The sequence below is a fragment of the Agelaius tricolor genome, unplaced genomic scaffold (genome assembly GCF_023055355.1).
Source record: "Agelaius tricolor isolate 1412-34295 unplaced genomic scaffold, bAgeTri1.0.p SCAF_2, whole genome shotgun sequence".
Taxonomy (NCBI): Eukaryota; Metazoa; Chordata; class Aves; order Passeriformes; family Icteridae; genus Agelaius; species Agelaius tricolor.
In genome coordinates, this window is record NW_027269262.1 from 92,126,173 (window position 1) to 92,144,838 (window position 18,666).

The 18,666-nt window shown below is 39.5% G+C and overlaps 1 protein-coding gene across 2 annotated transcripts in view; it reads right to left on the minus strand.

Annotated features, from left to right (window-relative positions):
* Nucleotides 1-18,666, minus strand: part of PTK2 (protein tyrosine kinase 2) — a 189,446-nt gene that overhangs the window by 166,140 nt on the left and 4,640 nt on the right. For both annotated transcript variants that reach the window (XM_071421882.1, XM_071421881.1), the window contains exon 2: nt 8,308-8,366. The gene's annotated coding sequence lies outside the window, so the exon portion shown is untranslated. The remainder of the gene's footprint in view (nt 1-8,307; nt 8,367-18,666) is intronic.

An 18,666-nucleotide genomic window follows, 5' to 3' on the forward strand; every position in this document is an offset into this window, starting at 1 on the left:
TGGGCCAATGTGCAGAAATTCTACATTGCTGCCACTTTACAGGCCTGAGAAAAACAATAACTCTGCCACCCCAAAAGCAACCAGCCTTTTGTTCAGTTTCTGTAATCTCCTAGAATTAACTAGAAAAATTTTAGCCCTGAGGCCAAACTTTGTGTCCTTCCTACAAATTGCTTTTCAAATGTCCACAGGTTCACAGTCATTTATCTTGAAAAATTATTAAAAAAATAAATAAAAAAATAGGTACATACTAAAGCAACAAATTTAAACTCCATCTAACTCACTAAAATTATACAGAAATTGGGGTTTTTTTTCTGACAATATTTCACAGTTCAGATGCAAATTGAGGAATTAAATATTTTCTTTAAAAATATAAACCAGGTGAGGAATTTGAATGAAGCAACTTGGTAGAGCCAGCCAGTTGAGTGCAACACTCCTTCCCCACCTCAGTACTTCCACACCTTGCCCACTAAAAATTAGGAAATGCAGAACTTACATCAGAAAAACATTAGATACCAACAAAAAATTAATTCTCTATTAATATTTCAGCTACTTTTTCAATCTATGATGCTACAATCACAAATTTTCTTTGATTCTTTAGTGGGAGTTTTAGTCAGAAAAGCTAAACTGGCATCTTCTGACCCCTATTTCTCACACTCCTGGCACAGAGATAATGTAGGGATGGCAGCAGCATTCTCTGGCCATATGGATATATGAATACAGAGACCACCAGGATATTAAGCAATGTAAATTACTGCTTCACTCATGTCCTTCTTTCTCCTTTATGGGGAGAGAGCTGCATTAGGTTATGTCTTCAAAGCTAAGTGTTTATTATCAAAAATAACATCAAAACCACTAATTCGTTATATTAACATCAAGATTCAGTGATTTTATGTCCCTCTAACTCTGGATTTATTGTGGAGTTTTTACTCAACCCTTTAAAAAGCTGAGGAGTAGCTGGTGGAAGTTTCACACCACATATGTTTATACACACACACCCCCCAAAGAAAATCTTCCAGGTAGCTTTGGCTTGGCTTCTCTTCAGACCTTATCAAGGGCAACACTCGGAACTGAAGCCCAGATTTCACCACCAACAGCAAATGTTTTATTCTTCATTGAATACTTACATGACTACAAGATCTCCTGGAAAAAGTGGGCCTTGAATTAAAAACAAAGTCACCAAAAAAACTGTTCCAAAAGGATGCAGAAGTCACTGTTCATTTACCACCTTCATTTAGGGCCCCTCCTGTTTAGGATTTAGCATAGAGTAGAAGCACAAGGCTCAAATTGGATTCAAATACATCCTATGCCTAGGAAATTTTTTTTTAAGGTATCAAAGAAGGATTCATACAGAGCCCCTAACACCACACAAAAAGGAAGTGCAAATTAATATCCTGCTTGCTTGGGATTTTTTCCAAACCAAAAATAATTATGCAGAGGCTTCTAAGGTAAATTATTCACCATATTAAGAGTCCAATGCAAATTTACATGGAGAGGGATTTAGAGGAGTCAGCATCAGTCACATTAAAGGCACAGGATTACAGCCTGAATTGTTTTGTTCAAAATAACTATGACACAATACAGTTTAGACTACCAGGAATATTACTACTAGCAAAAAACCACAAAAAGACTTTCAGAAATGGAAGGAAGTCTAACACTCATTTATTTACTACTAGAAAAAGCCTACCACTCCTTTTGGATATTGCTTTTAAGAGAGATCATGTAGAATAAAGGAATGGGCTGAAGCAAGAACTCCATGATTACAGCTGTCCCAATTCCTTTGGACCTTAAAACTCTCTACAATTCTGCCAAGCTTTTACCATCCTCTCCTAAAAGTTCAGCTGAGTAGACTGATCCTGAAAGAGGGAAATGACAACACAGCCACCTGCTTACAATACATACAAAAATAACCTGGAATGCCAAACTTGGAGTCCTGTTGACAACCGTGACTTTTTGTGTGCCCTTTTGCTCTGCACAATCTAAACCCTAAAATAAGAAATGACCTTTTTATTTTTTTAATGGAAACCTGGTTAGCAATTTAGACTGCACCTTCTACAACACAGCTGGGAGTGGACTGCTAACAATAAACCTTCCACTTGTTGTTAAAGGGCAGCATTGCAGTGGCACCTGGAACAGCTATTAACTCCTGCCAGGTGATCAAGGCTCCCTCTTGGTACAGATTTCATCTCCTTTAATGCATTTATTTTCAGGTGCAGTTACAGACTCTTATTGCCTCTTTGTGTATTCTTCATCCTCCTTACTAAAAAAATGCTGCCCAAGTTGCATTAGTCTGGACTCTGGACAGGGAATTCAAGTTGTCTGCTTTATTTCTTGCCTGGAAAAGAGAGTACTGATACACAGCTACTGGTCAGAAAGAAATAAAATAAACCATATCACTTCTCATAGTCACCTAGTCCATACTCACTGCTGTGTGGGTAGTACACAAAAGCATAAAAAATAAGCCACTATTTTTGTTAATTCTTGTTATTGAAAATGGATTGCATGAAAACACTGCATTATTTCAAAAACTCAGTAGTTGCAAAAGAAACTGGCATCTAAGGAATTGTGATGCATCAGGAAGACTGATGCAACATCTCAAAGGAACAGAGAATAACCAAACCAAATTATCTACAGGCATCTAGGCACAAAGGGGAGTCCAGGCTGATGTAAAAGGTTTTACCCAGGGTGTTCACATGTAATTGATGTGTCTTAGAAACAATGAGAAGGAAAGGAGTCACATCAGAGGCTTCCAACATCATCCCATGACTTCCCACCAGCTTTACAACTAGAAAGAATAACCAACCCTGCATAAACAAAATGAGATTACAAGCAAGACAGTAATACCAGAGAAAACAGGGAGAGTTTAGTAAATCAAAAGTGAACAAGGACTGTTGGCTCAGTTTGTCAGTGTTTGATGCTGATAAAACCAAGGTTGTGGGTTTGATCCCTGTATGGGACATTTACTTTAGAGTTGGACTCAATGATCCTTGTGAGTTTCTTCAAACTCAGAATATTTTGTGATTCTATCAAGACTACTGAGAAAATAAATAAAAAAGCAGTATTTTGTTGGCACTTGTGAACAGGGGGTGCCAAAAATGAAGGAGACAAGTAATGGTTTCACTTTGTACAGTGCTGATAAGGGCCAGGCTAAGACACCAGGCACAGTGAAATTCCCTGCCTCCCAGGCAGTGCTAATTAAAACACGTGTCAGGAAGTGCACTTGAGCCCACTTCCCTTCAGAGGAAGTTCTCCATGAATGTCTGCCAGGAAATAGCCCAGATCCTTCCCTTAGCACAGCACACACAAACCAACCTTGGCAACCCCTGGGCTGGCACTTGCTGGCCCTTTTTCTCCCCCCCCAAATATTTTATGACATGTCAGTACATTTGTATCCCCTAATGTTCCTTGTCTTGTAAGGACACTCATTACAACCTGCCCCACACTACAACTCAAGATGCTACACCAGTAACAAACACTGCCATAAAAGAGAACAGGAAGCCTGGAAACCTTCACTCAGTTTTTAAGGTAAAAATGGAAATTTTCAAGCCCTGAAAAGACTTGAACCCATCTGGTTTGAATCTTGGTCTTATGTTTTCAGAAAATTCTCTTCAGGTTTTCTTCTTACAACACCAAGGTATATTTGGACATGCAAGGTTGACAGGGAGTTGATTCACTAAGTATCTGAAACCTGGACATACTGGAAAGTTAAGATATCGACCCCCTAGCAGTGAGGAGCACATTACCACTGATTATTTTGTATAAGAATGGTCTTGTTCAAAAATTCAAAATATTCTGCTGCTTTTAGAAACTTTCCTAGGCCAGCATTAAACATTTTTGTGCATTTCCTACAATAAACAGCCAGAGCAGACCTTAACCCATTAACCAAGACAAAGGATCAAAGGCCAGTTTTACATTACCACTGAGCAAGCTGTGTTCTCAAAGAAGCAGAGCTACAAACTGTACCTGAAATAATAACCAGAATATCATTACTTAAAGCTGCCATTTAAACAGCCTGGAAGGGAGCAGCAGCACTGCATGGCTATCCCTGGCATCATCAGAATGTGCTGCTCCAGCCCCATCCAAGCTGCAGTACAAAGCAGTACTATTTACAGAGTCAGACTCTTTTCTGCTTGATGTTTCCCTGTTCACATTTACAAGAGGGCTAACAACCAAAACAAATATTTTGTTTGGGATACAGAAGACCTTTGGCACCTCCAGAGGGGAAACTGAAGCTCTGCTTCATTCTATCTCACAACATATTCCAGGATAATCCAGACAGGCTGAAGTTTTATTGAACTCCATGGAGGGATGAGACAATGCAGGACAATACCCCAAACACTGAAATTTATTCCCTCAAGCCCACTTAGTCCCCTGTAAGAGGCAGCAGTTGCTCTAGGGACAGGAGGAGGAGGAGGATCAGCTATGCCAAGCAAAGGCCAGGACAGAGCTCAGAAAGGCATCAGGCACCACCCAGGGAGGTTTGTGTTCCTTCCATCCAAGCTCTGAAAAGCCTGGAGGTGCCTGTCAGCACAGACAGAGCACAGAGCCCTTGGAAGGGCCCAGCCTGGGAGAAGAGGATGTTCTGTACTGAACTCACACACGTGCAAGCCCAGCTTCCCTGGAAGAAGCTGAAGTTTATCCTAACCTTGGTGGCAAAGTAAATCTTTCTGCAATGACCCAGAAGTCCAGAATAAGAAACCAGTCAGGAAGCCCAGCAAAATTCCACTTGCAGAAGCCAGGAGGAGCTATAAGCATGTAGGTCTTCCTGGCAAGGAGCAACATCCATTAATTATCTTTACACTTGAGAACAGAGTGGTTTCTTTACACCTTCAAGTGCCAACTGAAATCTTTTGAAACAAATTTTATGTCAAGAGAAAAGCCCCGAATGTATTAAAACAAAATTAAATGCATAACATCCAAAACACATAATAACCCAGATCTCTGAGATTTCACTAGGGAAGCATTTCTAACCATAAGATCTAAAAAGGGACATTAATTTCTCCATCTGCAAGTGTTATGCTGGATACAACAAAGTTTCTCATGCAATACTAGTTTAATTCCACCTGGAATAAACCATAAAGTTGGAAAGCACCTGAAGTCACTTGCAGTAGAGATACAATATAGAGAACATCCTTGGGAAGCTGCTCCTTAGGTGGAAGGGCTGGCAGCACCTCCTGTTAATGGCTGAGCAGCATGCTTGAAATCACACAATAAGTACAAGTAAAATCACACGTTTTTATCAACACAATGCCTGAACCAATATTGTGCTCAAACACTGGCCTGAGGAGTAGGTCAGAATTTTAAAGCTAAACAGAACTGCTGCTTATCATCCCTTTCTATTTTATTATTTGTGTCTTCTGCACTCATCATCTGAGAATCATAGTATTATTTTGGTGGGAAAAGACCTCTAAGACCATTGAGTCCAAGCATCAACCCAGCACTGCCAAAGCCACCATTAAACCATGTCACCAAGTGTCAACATCTACACATCTTTTGACTATTTCCAGGGATGGGGACTCAAACAGTTCCCTGGGCAGCCTGTTCCAATGCTTAACCATCCTTTTGGTGAAGGCATTTTTTTCCTAATATTCAATCCAAGTCTGCCCTGGAGCAACTGGAGGCTATTTCCTCTTGTCCTGTCCCTTGTTTCCTGGAAAAAGAGCCCAATCCCCACCTGTCTACAACCTCCTGTCAGGGAGTTGTAGAGAGCAATAAGGTCCCCCCAAGCCCCCTGTCCTCCAGGCATTCAGGGATGATGTTAGCAGAGTCCTTTTGTCAAGTTTCCTGCTTTTCTTTCATGGCAAGTTAAATACAGAACTACCAAGTGATTCCAGTGCTGGTCAAATCAGAGAGAGATCTGCTCTGAGTGCAAATTTTAAATGTTACAACAAAAACAGCCATGTCAGAGCCCAGACCCAAAAGTGAAACCTTTCATCCTATGTTCTGTGACTCCATCCAGTACAAATACCAATAAAACCACAGGATGAAGAGGTGAAGGCAGCACTACCACAGCACACTTGAAAACTCCATCCTGCAAGAAGAGGGCTTGAATGCTGTCCTCAACAGACAAAGGGACTGGGAGCCAACACTTTGTTCCACAGAATCACAACCTGTGTGATCACATGATGAAAAGACTATCATGGTACAAGTAACAGCTTGACTTTTTGCAATATGAATACAAAAAGTAACAGTTTATAAAGCAGCTGGATAAGTCAGAGATGCAGCACATTTTTTGCCACTTCCACTGGAAATGTCTTTGCAGTATTTGCCTATAGAATACCACTTTCAAAGAGCAAGTAGCACTAATCACTTCCCTTATCAAATCCCCAGCCAGAAAGAAATTAAAAAAAAAAAAATCAAAGTTCAATATAAACCTGACAAATCAGAAGTACTTGCAATCTACATTTAAGATTTTTCACTGTTTCCTCTTACTCTACATTTTATTTCAAGCCTTGTTATTCACTGGGCTGGTTTTCTATGAATTCTTATCTAGGCAGGTACTGCAAGATATTTACCTAACAAACTAATAAATACTTTGTTGTCATGGTTTTACCAGGATATGACTCATTGGAACCATGTATTCCAGGGAGCAACTGGCTTCAGTTCACAAAACACACAAGTGCACTTTTTTCTTTGTGACATCACGATAGTCAGAGCTGTTCCTTTCAAAAGGTCAAACAAAATTAAAGGAAGCATTATAAACTCCCTGGAATCACAGATTTGATTTGAAGGCCTTTATATATGATAAAATTTTTTGCTCCCACCCCCTGCCCTTGTTTTCTGGATTTCCCACACTATGAGTTTTCCAGGTCCAGGAAATATTTTTCAAGTGTCTGGGTTTCCTTCTGAATCATAAGTCAGAATTAACATGAGACACAAGGCTACAAATTTTGATTTTAACTGATAAAAATATCAGTACTGGTTCCAACTGAAATACTTTGGGTTTTTTCCAACTTAAGTGAAGGTTACTATTTTTTAAGCCATTCAAACTTTTTCTTTGGAGTAGTAAAAGTAGATGGAATTCCTTGGGAAAAACTAAGTGCATAATATAAACAAACATCATCCCATACCAGAAAAGGGAAGGGAAAAAATGTAGAGGAGAAGCAAATATTGATCATAAGCTTGAAAACTGAAGTTTAAGAAAGGGTGATGACATCCAGAAGTAAGCTACTGAAGAATAAAGAGATCTGTCCCTGCAAATTTAGATGGTCAGGAGACATTAACTGACCCTCTGCTGATTGCTGAAGATGAAAATACAGAAATATTATGGATACAAGATCACAGCCTGAAGCCCCATTAGGGACCTGTGAAATACAAGCAGCCACATCTCCTTTGCTCTCAATTGTATCACAGTCCAGGCAAGAACATCAATGACTCTAAATTAGGTGATATCAAAGTTGTAAATAAAGCTAACCACATCCACAAGTTAGATTCAAAAGTGCTCCTGAAGTAGCAGGAGATGAATTTTGTTACCTGCCAAAGCCCAAGGAATAGAAAAAAAAATTAAATTTAATACAGGCTCTCAAACCACCAACCACCGGGAAAGCTGTAGAAAGGGGAGGAAACCAAACCACAAAGAAAAAAGAAGGATCCAACAAGTTGTTCTAGCCACACTCAAATATAAGAATATTCCAAACATCCATATATATGAGCAGCAGTAAAGGCAGAAGTCAGAAATACCAATTACACTGAGGAGTAAAACTGAAATTTTCAAATATAACCATTCACCCTGGAGACAGGGGTGTCATAAGGAATCAAAAATATGCAGACCAGAAATAAATTCCTATAACACAAAGAATTCTGTGGCTGTAACTTCTCTACTCCTGCTTTCAGCTAAACTTCTTCAGATTAGGCCATGCACCCCTACAGCAAAGATTTTGTTTTATTAAAACCCATTTCTTCTGTAGTACAGAAATGCAGAACATGAGAACAGAGAATTATTTGTAGTATTTAGCTCCAAAAGGCAGCACATGGGACTGGTCAGACAATTTTCAGCCAAGTGGTTTTGGCAGGTGAGAAAACACCTTGCAAACTCCTCCCATGTACAATAAATTAATTGTTGCACTGGTCTGCCCACCTCTGTACCCTTGGGCTGAATGGAAGGACCATGAACAGGTTGTCAAGAGAAAAACCAGTTCCAGGACACTCAGGGAAAAAAACAAACCAAGAAATTCTGGTTTAACACCCACTGTTTAACAATCAGGATTTTCAACAATAACCACAAGGAAACAACAACAAAATCTCATCTTGACCTGCTTTACCCAGAATAAAACTCAGTGTGAAATTGAAATCATTAACTGTTGTACATACCCTAAGTAGACTTTCCAGCTCTCAGCAGCAGGTGCTCAATACAGGATGAAACATGAAATCTGAAACAAATATTTAGAATTCATTAGGATATTTTCTTAACTAATTTTCAAGTAGTCAAACATCCAAAAAACTTAAGAATAAATTAACTGATATTCATGTTATGAAGACAAGATAACCACCTGCAGTACATATCCTATTTTACAAGTGCAGATTATTTAGCTGGAAATCCTTAGGAAAAGAAAAAAAAACCCACCCTAAAACAAAACACAGAAGTTTGTAGAAGTAGAAGCCAGAGACTTATATTTGAACTCAAAACAGACAAGTTGCCTGAAGTTCTGTTGTTCCCATGAAAGCCAACTAAAAATTTCCCAAGTTATATGAATTCTTTTGAAGAAGGAGGAGGGCTAAAGCATCACAAAATGAACCTTTATTACTGATAATGTACATTTAATAGCAAAAACAAGTGAGTGCTGAAAACTATGATGAGTGATTCAAAACATTAGCAGCATCCAGATCTAGAATTAGAAAGTGCTTCCCTGGAAAATGCAAAATGTGTGGGAGGAACCAGTGAAAAGCATTTATCTCCTCAGGGTATGTGCACCACAGGGCAGCCAAGCCAGCTCTCAGCTGAGGCAACAAATCTATAGATATTGCTCAATACACACACAATGCACAGAGAGTTGTGGGCTTGTTTCTTAAAGAAAAGAATTGATCTATAAGAATTCCAGAGCCAAGTAATGTAGGGAGTTGAGTGTCTTACTTTGCCAGCTGTTTTTCTTCTTTCCCTTTCAAACAAATATATATTATAGGGACAAAGATAGTACCAGCAGAAAGCCCAAGCTTATACATTATGCTCTTAAAACTGGATTTCTAAGAATAAAGTTTGTTTCCCAAACTATTTCACCTTAGATACTTCATTTTCCACACACATAAAGGCCACCAAAAGATTTCCACAAAAAAATCTCATGAGATAAAGTAACAAAAAGTTCAAATAATCTCTGCAGTTTAATCTTTCATCTAAGATGTAATAAACTGAGTGTGGGGGAGAGAAAAATAAAATACTTCAATTTTAACATGAAAACCAGAAAGAAAGAGTCACAGCATCCACACCATGGAGAAAAAAAAATCATCAAGAACTTAAACTGCTTTTATGGTGCTCCATAAGATGAATGGCAGTGCCTCCAAACCCTGATTTTATGGTTAGCACAGAATCTGCTAAGTCAGGCTGTGCCCCCATCCCTGCCAGACTGAGTGGCAAACAACAGCTTTGCCCAGAATCACTGCCTGCTCTGAACGTTTTTATGGAATTAGTCATGATTTGGGACAATTTGTAAAAACACTGATAATTAACACAATGGCAATGATATAATGGCAAGTCTTTTATGAAAAGGCAAATTGCTCATTAGACTGTTTCTCAGACTGAGAAACCCGTGCACTGATTGATTTAACTGAAGATGTTTTCTGATAAGGCAAAAGCTACTTTTAATTTCCAAGGCCAGTGGTAATGACCTTTCCTTACTCTGGGAAGTTACATCAGTAGCACCCTTAAAATACTTGTTAAAATAATTGTGTGTGTAATACCATGGGACTTACATACAGCATCAAAAAAGCACCAAATGCTAGAAAAATATTATTTTAATTGCTGAGGCATCAATAATGCAAACACTTGCAGACATGTTAAATTTTCCACACAAGTTCTCTCACTGATTTTCAATGGAAGCAGCCACGTGTGTAAAATTCAGTGTACAAATGCATGGCCCTGTGATTGGATTTGATGTTGGAAGGCAATCCCAGAGGACAGATAAAGGGCCTCTCATTTGCTCATTAGCTCCTCCAAGCAATGCAGTCAGGACAATCCAAACATGGCATCATTTCTTCTCCCTCACACCAAGAGCCTTTGCCAGGCACACCTTCCCAATATTTGTTTTCACAGGTTACTTACTGATTTACTTCATTCAACAATTCCTTAGGAAGCAAGTGGTGACAAGAACTCTCCTATGCTAAACTCAAGTCCAAGCAGTTGTAACACTTCTTAAAAGACCAATTAGTCTCCCTCTAATAGGGATAAAATGCTGAAAGCTTCTAGAGTGGTCAAAAGGAGATTAAACATAAAAAAACCTGTTTGGATTGAAGATCTGTGCTTTTATTTTGACTTTTGGTTAAAAAAAAAAAACAACAAAAAACCAAAAATACCCAAACAAAACAAAAAAAACCACCAACCTAAAAATCTGTGGATCTTACAAAATGGTTTCTTTAAAAAAATAAACCCAAACAAGCATATCTGCTCGGAGGAAAAATTAGAAGGGAGGGGGATTTTTCATAGCTTTTGAAATTTCTATACCTTTTTCCACATGGGAAAGGTTTTCAGTAAAGTGATAATATTTCAATTTTAAATTTAACACTTTTTGTGGTGGAAAATTATTCCCTTTTAGACTTTTCCCAACCAGCTGCAAGTCACCCACTTGGTCCAGTTTTGCTTCCTTATTTTTCTTTATTCTGTTTTATCTACCCTGTAATACCTTACTCCCCTCCTAAAATCAACACAGAATTCTACCTATTTGTAATTAAAAGATAACTTATTTGTAGATCTAATGTCCACATAAGAGGCCTGACAGTTTAAGTTTTGTCTTCCAGTATCATTCTATTCCCTCTCTAATTTGACTCCTTCCCCAAGGACACCATTGAGCCATTAGACAATTACCAGTATCCAGGAGTAAAAATCTTAATTTATCTTCTCGGCATGGAGCTCCTTTCTCAGCTTCCTTATGTTTCCAGCTACCTTTAAAGCTCTTTGATTGTTCTCTTCAAGAAAATTTGTCCTCTTCACTCTTTTCACACACAAATGCCTCTCCTTCCACCCCCTTCCCAGATTCTCCACATTTCAACAGCAGTGACCTCAATGACTTCAATCTCCACAAAGCCAAAGATGGACCACTAAAGACCAACATGATTTGTTTCACTTCCCTCTCCTAACCCTGTGTAGTGGTTCCACAAACTGATTCACAGCAACAAAGCAAATAAACAATTTTATGCACTGCAACTTTTTTACCCTTACAGAACACTTAATCTGGTCTCTGCTGATGGCCCTTTGGCTCTAGAGTGAGTGAAAGGAAAACTCCACAAAGATCAGAGCAGACAGGAAAGGCTTCAGGAGCTCTGTCAGTGCAGGGAAAGAACAGGAACAGCAACTGCTGGGCACAAGTAATATCTTCTTTAGCAGAGATGAGGCAGTTGTAGCCAAGTTATCTGCAATTCCTGTAGCTGTACTCTCCTGTATCTTGCACAAACAACTGAATCAAGTGAACCTTGGCTCAGTCACTGAGCAACCACAAACAAATTTTCATCAGTGAACTGTACACTGTTCATAGGGAATTATTCTCCAGCCACTTAAGGATCTAAGATTTAATGTTTTAACAAGATAGAAAGTGAAGCGTTCCATATGTCTTTTAAAAAAATGTAGTCTGTATGAACATATATATTTAGGACACAGAAAGGGGGGATGAAGCTGCATCAGGGGGAATTCAGTTGGACATGAAGAAAGGTTCTTCACAGGAAAGGGGCTCAGTCACTGCAACTCCCCAAGGAAGCAGTCAGGGCACCAAGCCTTAGTCCTTTGCTCCTTTTGGGTCCCTTCCAGCTTGTACATCCATGCAACCCTAGATTATCTCAGCACTGCCCCACACCTCAAGCAGTGAACTGGCAGCAGACCTGTCTGGAACACTTGCAGCAGCAGCACCAAAAAACAGCCCCATGCAAAAGGATAATAACAACACAGCCCTGAGTATAATCTATTAACAAATGGCCTCAGGAGAAGCCCCAGAACAGTCAGGGCAGTTACTGCATTCTAGACCAACTCAAAAGCACCTCACAGACAAGGCTGTGAGGATTTAATAGTTTTGTTTCAGAATAATTAACATACAAGCACTAATTTCATCTCTCCATTGCATAGTGGTTTGGCCACCAGAAGAATCTAGTGCATAAAGCAGAATCTGGACACCTGACTGGACCCAAACATAGAACCTAAGCACATCACCCCAAAACACACCCCCCCTATGACACTGTCAGCTGCACCACCAGGGCTTCTGCAGAAATGTTTAACCAGGTTGTTATAACTTAATTGGGGAAAGAAGTACAAACATCAGTAAGATCTCAATTCCATATCATACTAAAAACACACACACACACAAAAATGGAGTCCATCCTTACTATCACCTCCTATTCACACGAGCCGTCAGATAAAATCAGCTAAAAAGACAGAGCTTTAAGAACACAGAACACAAGTTCAACATAACACTTCAAACTGCTGTAACACGGACTCAGTCCAAAAAACTATCATATTTCAAGCAACAGCTGTGCATTAAGGACTCACATTTTATGCACATGGGCACCACTCTCCCCCTCCCCACTTCATTTTGACTGGGCTCCAAATCCTTTCTCAAACTCACCACTTTCATCTTGCCTTTCCAAAACTAATCTCAACCCAGCTACCCACAAGGTCTTGCCTTGTTTTTTTACTTCTATCAAGTTCAAAAGTAAGGTATTCACAGAAATGTGTTTTATGTACATTTATTTTCACAACTTGTGCAGTCCTCACCTTTTTTGTACTTTCACTCTATGATCTCTTCCTCAGTATAATATGACCAATGTTCTTACTCCCACTTCACAATACTGGTGCTCAGTATCTATTTCCACAGAGGTACCAATGGCTTTTGAAAGAGAGAACTTCAATGCAATCCCCATTTAACATCAAAAAGCCACACAGATAAATACATTTTAGAACTCCAAAATCTGTTTCCGAGGAAGGGAAGCTCTGTTCAATACTCTCTTCAGATTGTGAAAACAGTTTAAAGGTTTTGTTTGCCTTTAAGAGAAGAAAAAGCTGATTCAGTGGTAAAATGAAGCCAATGTTACACACTCCTGACTTGAAGAATTCCCTCTCCTCTTCTGATGAAAGGAGAGCAAGGCCCAACATTGGCTGCTGGAAGCCCTGGAACTGTGAGAGGAGCACAAAGAAACCCCCCCTTCACTGAGCTGAATCAGCAGGGGCTGGGAGCCTGTGACACAACTCAGCTCTGGCTTCATTCAAATCCCCATCTGAGGATTAATCGTGTGCTGCACACCAGCTTCCTCTAAAGGGGCCTAATCTTCCCAAAAAATCACTTGGTTATTTAATAAATTCATGTAGGTAGCAAATTCCCAGAGTACCAAAGCTCAATTTCTTATACAAATGAAATACTGTCAGGAACTCCAGGCAGGAAATGGAACAGAAGTGAATTCAGTGTTACATCCCACTCCTCCTTTTGACTCCACTCTTTGACTAAGTTTTACAGAGGTTCTAACTGATATTTTTTTTCTATCCACAACCAAGAAATAGAGGAACTAAACTCAATCTAATATTCACAAAACATTCGAGAAGAGATCAAGTAAGACTACTCCCCCAAAAAACCACATCCCATACACTTTTATCCACTATTTCTCTTATTGTACGTTCAAAATACGTGGGCAAAATAAAAAAAGTATTTTTCACCTATGGAAATGGATTGATTTTTCCTGATAACCATTGATTAACAGGTATAAAACAATGTCTGTACATATCCACTAGGGAGTATGGTAACTGCTTGGTGGAGATTCCCCTCAGCCACCAGTCAAAATCCCATAATTTACAAAGACAGTCCTAAACAAGAAAACCAGTTTTTAGAAAGATTAAACAGGTTTTAAAGCAGATGACAAGAAAAAGGCTTCCCTTTACTTCCACACCAATTGAGGGGTTCTTAAATGACATTTATTTCCCCAGACCACAGCAGTTTACACAAATTCCCACATATTGCACGGATCCACACTCTTAGCTTCACCTTTTAGCCTAAAGGCACCATGAAAACTCACATGCAGCACTGAAATGTTAATTTCAACAGCTTCTGCCTCTAATTTTTAACCTAGAATTAAAAAGCTACCAGACTCATGCATTTGCTCTATCCCAAGGATCATCTCAAATGCAGGCTGCTCTGTGAATCCCAAATTTCAGCAGCAGCTGTACCAGGTACAGCCAGCCAGGATTACACACATATTTTCACTAAAGATTACTTAATTTTGCTTCCCAATCTTAGTAGCAACTTGCCCCTTCCATGGCAAAATGCAGAGAAACATTCTGACTTGCTTTAAAACAGATTCATTTGAGTTATGATTAGGACAAAGCCTAGTGGTAAAACATCAAATACAAACTATCATGGTGAAGAGTGAAAGATTGACAGAAAAACAAAGAGTCAACAGAAATTCCTATTATTCTGAAAACAAAGCTCATCTTATTAGTATATAAATTGTAACTAATTAAAGGGCAATAGTAAAAGAAATAAGAAAAGTGATCTTAAGACCACTTAATCAACTTGTTTGTAGAGTTTAAAAGTCTTGCATGTTTACCTCCTTGAAATTAGATAAACCAGCAGCTAAACTAATTGTTCTAATATCAGTAGCCAGTTTATAATGCTGTTTTCCAAGCCCTGTGTAGGTAACACCTACAGAAGAACATGACAGTTTCATTTGCAGAGAAGTTCTTCTCCCCATGACCTTTCCACCCTTCCACAAAGGAAGCACAACCTGCTTTGCCTGGGACAGATTCACATCAGAGCTGCACAGTCTCAGACAACTGCAGAGATCACAGGAGCTCACAGGGGATCCTCAGCTGCTGGGGTTACTGTCAGCTACCTTTTGATTATCACCATAATTCTGCAAATAACAACCCCACATTCTTTACCTGCTCTCATCACCAAAATCAGTGCTGGGCAGGATTCAAGAGGTCACCTTGTCAGGCTGCCACTCCTCAGGCAGGAATGAACAGCATCTCCTTTCTGACAGATGCCTAATTTGCTCTTGAAGACTGTCAGGGATGAGTCCCTTCCTTAATCTATTCCATTGGTTTGTTATTCTTGGAATTAAAAGTCTTGCTCCCCAAGCAGCAACCCAAGTCTTTGGTCCCATTATTTAAATCAACTAATTCTCACTTTAGTCCCTGTAATCCTTTATCATCTTTATCCTTGTAGTAGCATAATGCATGGGAATAACTTAACTTCTTATCTCTTGTTAAGTCTTAGCATCTTAATTTGTTCAGTTCTTGGATGTCATATTCTCAGGCATCTGCTACTAAAAGCATCCAAAAAAAGAAAACCTCTTCTTTTCACTGAAGTCCAGTGCCCAAAACTGAACAGAATTCTAATTAAATCCTACCAGTGCTGAATTCAGCAGAAAAATTATTATTTACCCCCGTGCTACACCAGAGCAGAACATTTCTTTACCTGCACAGCAGAGGTTAATCACAAACTGAGCACCCATCAATCAATAACCTGCACACCTCAGTTCACTCAGCTCTTGCAGGATTTTAAAAGCATATTTTGAGCAGAACATTTGAACAACAAAATTCAAAATGCACTAAACACGAGTAGTAACAGAGGCTGTAGAGCTGAACAAGTGCAGAAAACAGCCGGCTTTGTGATTTATACAAACCAAAGTGGAAATGACAAGATAATTAATAAACTAACTGAAATCTAGAAGCCTCTAGGATATAGTGCTTGAGCCTGAAATAGAAAATGAGAGCTGATAAAAATTCAGAATTACTTCTTTAGCCATTAATTAACAGCGTTCCCATAATGGAGCTGTTAACACCAGAGCAAGAACTGAAACTGTAATTTGTAACATTTGCAAAGAGCTTCACTGAGAGCGAGAGACCAACACATGTCAGCAGTCTGGGAAGGTTTCCTGGGTGAAAGCTGGCAATGGAAAACAAGTTAAAAATGAAACAATATTCAACAGTTTTTGATACAATTAAAAATGGAACTCGAGCGATTTTTAAAACTTTACAACTTGTGGCTCATTAATTGGGAGGTACTATTCTATATACATATTAACTATCAGCCCTTTTTCTGCCATATTTGTAAAATGAAATGCATTTTATTTAGCAAACAGGTCTGAAACAGGCATGATGAGGGGTAAGGAGCACACTAACAAACATTAATCAACTGCTGTGGCCATGCCAAGGCTCATTCCAAGCTCTAAGATGGCACCTTAAATTTACAGCTTGGATCCAACATCACAGTTTGTGCTTCTCCTGGTGATGGGCACTCCAAAGCCTCCACAGGAAGCACCTCAGAACTGAGGTGGTTCTGTGCCAGGGCTCACTGTCCTTGTATTAAAGGGAAATAAACAACAACACAGCAGCTGAATTCATCTGCCATAGAAAGGAAAAGAAGAAGCCACAAGAGGAGAAATAAAATGAATGCCAGCTTGTGATACTGTGGCTGTGTTAGTGGTTCCCAGCTGCCTGCAGCACTGGATGACAAAACCAACACCATCAGGCATGAGGGGTCCTAGACAGTGGCAAAAATACAACACCACCTCCAAGTTCTGCACCTTGGGAGGGGAAAAGGTGAAGAAACAGGGGTAAGGACTTATATCAAACTGAAGTATGAAATTCATCTCTTCACAAAATATTAGTTTCAACAAATGAATGACAAAGGTACCTGTTATACATCCCTTTTGTGCCTACACTGGGAAATCCATTATGAATTGACTCTGCCTGTAAAGAGCTTCCACTACAAGAGCATCAGTAAAGCAGCAGAGGGGATGGAGGAGGACACTGCTAAAACCTGAGGTACACCCAGGCATAAAAGAACCACAAGAGCATTCAGCCACCAGCAAAAGGAATTTCTGCTTGAAAAGTGTATTAGAAACAGCAGGGGGAAAAACTGGTAAACAACTTGGTTGGTTAACCAAAAATAAAAAGGAGCTGTACTGTTTTAAGCACTAACTTTTTTATTTTTCTTCTCTCTGTATTAACCTTTACTTGAAAAAAGCAGGCAATAAAAATGCCAGCATACTAACCCAGAACACAGACTATTTGCCCCTGTGAAGACAGAAAGACTGGAACTGCCCAGTTTAAAAAAAAAAGGAAATCAAGAGCAGATACCTATGTGCAAGTAAGAAAATGGTGGCAGATTTTATGTTTTCCTACTACCTTTCATAGGAAAAGAATTTAAAAGATCGCCTGAAATCGGTAAGAGGAAATTCTCTTTTGAAGATCACAGAATTTCTGAATCTCAAAGCTGCAGAGTATTACTGAGAACAAACTTGCCTCAGCATTCATGCTGAACATAAAACCTCCAACAGACAGGATGAACAGGTATTGATTGATGTAAATCTCCACCACTGGGTGTAACCCAGACATTGGGATTTCTAAGTCTCTCACCAGTACCTTCAACAGAGTCATCTTGGAGGCACTGCTAGGAAATTACCTATTAAATGCTGATGGAGCAGAGACTTTGCTGGCTGCTGTACATCTCATGGATTAGATCACTGACAACTCCAGGCAGTGCTTAAGGCCTGGGCAAAGAAGTGGATACCTGGTTAAAAAGGTGCATTCATAGCTGCAAAACACATCATTTAACTCATTCTAAGCCTCTGCTAAACTAAACTTCTGGTTTTGCCCTGAAACCTAATTATTTGCAGCAAGACAACAGGAAACAAGATTAAAAAAAAGGGAAAAAAATCATCTGCTGTTTCAAATCCTTCCTACAAACTTCAATGGGACTACAGGAAAAATTATCTCTGCCTTCCAAAGACACTTCAGAGGCTCAGATAGTCTGCTCCCTCTCTCCTCCTCCAAACCAAAATAAAACAAAAGCAGGAATTGTGAATTTCTATGTGTGGGTAAACAATGCAAGGCCTGAGCATGGCAGCAGGAAGCAGGAGCAGTTCAGAGTCAGCAGAGCCCTCTGACCCCTTTCTCACTGTCCCAAGCACTGGAACAGCTTCAGCTCAGTCACTTCTATCTCTGCAAAGCCAAAAAGTGCCTCATTTAAGGACTCTTCACACATACACAGGCTAAATATTCCAAATTTATTGTTCAACATAGCTGGATTGACAGCAGTGGCTGCAGGACATGGAGGCAGAGGTTTTGCTTGTACATTTCTGGGCAAAAGGAAACAAATTATTCTGGGGTCTTGAGTTAAATTACAGTTCCATGAGCAGGGAAGGAGCCAACATTAGAGGGATTAACTCTAAACTGACCTATCCTGTCACCCAGATGGAACTCTGCAGGAAAATGAAACAGAGTTGGGTGCTTGTCAGGTTGCCTTCCCAGAAGAAAAACAAAAAGCAATGCTTCCATGCAACAGGGAGCTAACAAAAACTACTTAAAACTCCTTTCATATGCCCATTCTGCACTGAACATGACAAAAAGGGGTAGAGGAGTAATGCAGAAAAACAGAGGGGAGGAAAAAAGTCCTGAAGTTATGGGCAAAAAAAAGAAATCCAACCCAGGAGAGTTTTGCCAGTTCAGCCAAGGACTGCTGCAGAGCTGAAGAACATTTAAAT